The following is a 6,000-nucleotide window of genomic DNA, read 5'->3' as shown; positions in this document are numbered from 1 at the left end:
AATTTTAAATTTTTATGCGATTCGTTCATATAACTTGCACGCACAAAGCAATGGACGCTTCGTGTTACCCTTAAGGGGTGTTGTATAGTGCGGGCATGCGACGACGAGCAAGGGAGCTCGTCGCCCGTGCGGCACGAATGCAATGAGCAAGGCATGGTGCACGAGCACAAGGCAGCAGCCCTGCCTTGTGTCGTGGGCCACGAGCTATGGACGAATGGGCATGGGCGAAAGGCAAGCCATGGCAGTCGCGTGTGGGCAGCAAGCGAGCTGCGCCACAACGCGCACTGCCTCGCGCAAGGGCGCGCAAGCTCGCGTGCCACGAGCGCTGCGCCCAGCGATTGATCGCGCGCAATTGCTCGCGCGCACAGCGAGCGATGGCTCGCGCGCACAGCGAGCTATGGCTCGCGCGCACAGCGAGCAATGGCTCGCGCGCACAGCGAGCGATGGCTCACGCGCAGCGAGCGCTGGCGAGCGCGCACAGCGAGCGATGGCTCGCGTGCGTCGAGCGCTGGCGCGCGCGCAGCGAGCAACACAGCGTGCGATGGCTTGCGATGGGAAGATGCAGCAGCTATGCGAAGAGCGCATGGGCTGCGCGCACATGGCCAGCGATGGCTGTGTGCGTGTGGCCCATGGGCGTGCGATGCGTAGGGTGTTTGCGTTGCGATTAGATCGTTTTGAATGTTTAATTTGAAATTTTCAGTTTACGTAATTTTAATTAATTTTAAAATTAATAATTTAAATTATTTTCTTGGATTTTAATTTTGAATATTGTAATTATAATAAATTTTATTTATTCTAATTATTTTACTAAAATTAAAATCATAAATTAATTTAAATACGACTGAAATTAAAATTAAACTTTTTGGATTCAATTATAAATTTATATGAGCTTTAAATTTTAATTAAATTTGTATGTTTCCGGTTAGACTAGAAATACATTTTTATGTTTAAAATTAGTAAAGCATATGAATTTATTGGTTTAAGTGGGAGCCCTTTTAGTCATAAACTCTTGATTAGGTCTACAAATCCTTAAGGTTAAAACAACTTGATTAGAATTAATAAGGACTGAATAATTGGTAGATTATTGGTGCCCTTGATTAATTGCTGCAAATGTTTACGTGATGCATAATGTGTTTTACTAACCAGCTATGTGGGCCATTCATGATAATGAATGGGTGAATGGTATATATTGTATATGTACTGTTTTGCAGGTTATGAAGTGACTAGTATGGCCCAAATAGGATAGAAAATATGGTCTGTGCACCATTAATTTGAATGTAATTGGTCTAAAGTACCAAAGTTCGTTTTTCAATTCAAATATGGTTTGCGTACCATCAAATAGTTGTAATTAGTTTTAATTATAGCTTATCCTATTTGAAGAAAATGGTGCCTCCCACGGAGATTTTCAAGACGGACTTTGAAGTTAAGGCTTCAAGATGAAGTCGGGCTATACTAGATCACATTTATCTTATGCATGTTATAAGTTATTTATTGCTTTAAATATGTCTTAAAATGCATGAGATTACGGCTTGATTATGTTGCATGATTAAGGATTTTAGTTCACTTAAAATCTAACCAACATAGTAAGAGCCTTAAGTTCCAAACTTAAAAATTGAGTTATAAGGTGCCATGCCAAAATATACACTTGCTTGGATATCCTTTACATCAATCTAGTAATAGTTTTCGCTCAGCGAGGTGTTACTTATTGGTCCTAAAGGGGCAAGGTACACAAATAATTGTGAGTACATGTTAGTTTTGGTGAAACTCAACGATATAAGTAAGGAGTCCTTTTATGTCGTGGCAAAATCGATAGGTTTACCTAATAAGTTCTTAGACGTACCTATCAACCAAGAATAGTTTCTAGACTATTAGCAAAAGGTTTTTGCTTACCTAAGATGTTTTAGGATTAAGTCGACAAACTGTGCTTAGTTCTTCAATGATTTTAGGATCTTGGAATCATTTTATTCACACCTGCCGGAACAATAAATTCGAATAAAATGCTAATAACTTGTTGAAACTGCATGATTGCTTTAATTTTCAAGTTATTATTCATGATAAATGTTTAGACTTTGCATGCTTCAATGTATGTTTTAATTATTGTTTATAATTAAATATCTTGCACTGCAATAAATCCTTTTAGAAAGGTAACAGTAAATTTCCTCGATTGGTAGTGAATCCAAGAACGATTCACGGAAAAGAGAGAAAGTGAGCAATTTAAAATGTACGTTTCTTATAGCGACTTTTATGGTTGCTTTCGAACATCAAAGTCGAATGGCAAACCAATTGGTGCTTGTGAATTCAAAATACACTGTAGTTTTGAAATCATGAAGCATTGAGTTTAAACGCTCAGCCTTACCAATGGTTAACAACCTAATATCTTTGTCCATTTAATTCTCGAATGAGTCTAGTCCCTAGACATTCGAATAGATCGATGCTTAGAGAACTTTAGAAGCTTCTTGTAAGATCATCTTGTTGAAACAGAATATTCAACATAAATTAAAATGGTAAAAACCTTGTTGGTGACATTGGACATGTCTAACAAAGTATAAAAGTCAACACTAAAGAAATCAATTCTTAAGACTATAAGAAAGGGTACAAGAAATAGGAAAACGGGGAACAAATGAAAGGAATTTACGATTCCGTTTCTAACTATAAGTTTATGTTTAAAGAGAAGTGACCTAGCAATCAAACTTCCTTGGTATCATATACCGCTTGAGGTTCTTACTTCGGTAATAACTCAAACAATGGAAGCTAGGATACACTAATGACCTACAAGTGTGAAATGAAGCATGGCATTGCTACATTAATTGTAAGGTCATCTAGTTTGTTTTAAGTCCTTTCAAAGGCTGGAACTTAATGGCTATTTTGTTCCATAATCAACATACCTAAATTTCTGTTTTCAAACACAGAAAGACTCACATTCAAGAAAAACAAAAACAATGTTTGTTTGTTTATTTGAATGAAATGGTCAATTACCGGTTGAGTCAATATGCTTGATTAAAACAAACAACTCTTTAAAGAACTTTACTAGGTTCAAATCAACCCCTTGATTTGAGTTCCACTAATCTTTGGCATTGTTGCTTAGACCATATCAACAAATTAACATTCAAAATCTCTATTTTGATGGACTTTTGAAAGTTCATTGATTTCTAGATCAATTTAAGATGACTAGTCTTACTTGTTGAAAGTAACAAAAGATATGAACTATTGTTAGAACGCCTAGACAATAGAGTTCAAAGCTAAAGAAAGATTTTATGACTTTATTATTTCACATGGATTTGAGTGAATATAGGTTTATTTACTCAAATGTGATATAATTTGAATCTGTTTGGCTAGTTCAAAGATTCAGAAGTATAAATCCCACTTGGCGAGAAATCATAAAGATCTAGGTTAGATCATGTTGATGATTACTTGAGACCAAATATGATCATCAATGATTGTGTGTTGTAATTTCACAATCTAGGTCCATAAGATATGGCATATCTTAGTTGGAATAATCGAAGTCAATTAGTACTTGATTCGATTAATGATGAATCATAAAGACTTTTCCTATAAATTCTAAAACAAAATGCTCAACTACCACCAAACTAAACCAAATTCGTCAAAGCTATTGAAAAGTAATTTCAGAATAACTTTTCATAAAATATATCTAGAGAGTTGCAAAACTCAGTGGGAGCTTAGTGTTTGTCATTCGACAAACTAAGGCCCAAGTATAGATATATGTTTCATTGTGATTTATTCAAATGAGACACAAGGGTATTGTTTCTACCACGAATTTTGAGAACATAATGTTTGTTTGCTCGAAATAATGTCCTTTTGGAGATTCGTTTCCAAAATGACAAGTGGGAGAAAATAGACCTCGAAAGGTCTTCGAGGCGAACAACAAACATAAACGGACATTCCGGAGGCTTTTCGAAGTTCGACAGAAAATCCGAACACGTATTCTTTAAGGACTTTAGAAGTGGCTTTAAAGAATAGACATCTCTTAGAAGACTTTACAAGTGCTTCAAGGAGAACAGAACATTCAAAGGATTTTCAAGTGGCTATTGATATTCTATTGTTTGATGTTCTATACCCAAGTAGGCATAGAATTCAAGTCACTGAAACTATGAGATTCTTCTATTAGATAGTGAAGAACCATAGAGATCAGGTCAATGAAACTATGAGATTCTTCTATTAAATAGTGAAGAAACCTACAACTTGCAGTCAAACTATTATCATGTAGATTAATGAGTTTGTGACCTGTAAGAAAGCTATGACGAAACCCAGATTCCCTAAAATGGTTAGAGGCCATATATAGACTCAAATGTTTTAAATGGTTAGAGGCCATAAAACATACTCAATGTTTTGATGACAAAATTGAAATTTTGATTTGCAAGAATAGTTTCACACCTATTGGTTGCAAGTTTATTTTAAGGATAAAAACCATCAAACATGGAATTGTGTTCACACACAAAGCTAGATTAGTTGCTAAAGGTTACAAGCAAATTTCACGATGTGGATTGTGTTGAAACCTCATGCAAAATCGTAATGCTTAAGTCTATAATTCAAGCAATGATTGCATATTGGTACATATGGCAATTGGATGACAAAACATCTTCCTCAGTCAAATGTTGGAAGAAACTATGTACATGGTATGTCATAGGATTTGTGGATCCAAATAAATGCTTGAAAAGAAAAGTTGGTTTATAAAATCTAAGTACAGATTTAAAGCAAGCAATTGGGAATTAGAAATGTATTTTAGTGAAGCTAATAAGTATTTTAGTTTCATAAAATATACATGATTCTTATAGATATATAAGAAGTTTAGTGGGAGTACGTAAAACGTAATTGGTCCTATGTGTATCACACACATATCTCTCTATTGTGAAATAACATTCAAATGCTAATGACTTAGATTTGAAATTATTCATCAATGATGGACCATGGCGAAACTTAGTACACACTGGGTATTAAGATCTATTTACAAAGACTTATGATATTGTTTTGGATTAAGTAATGGCATTTACTAAATCAAACACGAAAGACTCCATTGGAGATATTCGACCCATATGAATAAATCTAAGTAAAGGATGTTTGAACTATGTATAAGCATTTACTAAGTTAAACATCAAAGAATCTAAGTAAGATTCTTAAACCTATATTATATGTCAAAGAATTTAGCTGGATTTAGTATCTACTGAAACTAGATGAGCTAAAGTTACATGAATAGAATTCAATTGGGAATTATTCTGCAAAAGAATTTATCATGTATGATATAATATGAGGATCGCCAAAAACGTATCGTATGACTTTAGGCATGACGAACATATACCAATCTCTATTGATCTAAGTGAAGATCAACTAGATTGAGATCAAGAATACTTATGGTACTTGAAAAGGTACATAGGAATAGTTCTTGATTCAAGGAAATAAAGATATGCTAAACATTGATGCTACACGCATAAACACTGGCAAAGGATCAAGCAAGACCCTTTAGAGTTAACCATTGACAAGGGCGAGCTAAAGAGCATCGTGTTTCGAAATGGCAACATGGATTGGAGACCATGAGTTGTTGCGTGGGAAATTAAAATATTAATTTCTATGTTCTAAGATACAGATGGAAAGTCTTCCACATATCTGTGAACTGCTTGGATAAGCAAATCCAAACAAAGCATCACTAGCAACCTAAACAGTTGAAGTAAAAGTACTTATTTCCTAAGAAGCAATAAAACAGAGTTGTTTATATTAATGAGTTCTTCATTGAACTTGGGTAGATAACATGTCTGCTGACTTGATGGCTCTTCATTGCAAAATGCGTAGAACCACTCTTGTAGCTAGAAAGAATAGATCACAAACTAAACACACTCAAAAGATCTTATCATCCTATCTCGAAGAGACATTCGATGAAAAGGATATTAAGATTGGCAAAGCATGATAACTAAACCTATGCAACAAGTGAGAAGCAACACTTACATTGTAGCACTGGAAATCAAGCATAGCTTTGAAATTCCATGAACT

This window comes from Spinacia oleracea, chromosome 4 (genome assembly GCF_020520425.1).
Source record: "Spinacia oleracea cultivar Varoflay chromosome 4, BTI_SOV_V1, whole genome shotgun sequence".
Classification (NCBI taxonomy): domain Eukaryota; kingdom Viridiplantae; phylum Streptophyta; class Magnoliopsida; order Caryophyllales; family Amaranthaceae; genus Spinacia; species Spinacia oleracea.
The sequence above is the reverse complement of the archived record's forward strand: the minus strand, read 5'-3'. Positions refer to the sequence as shown.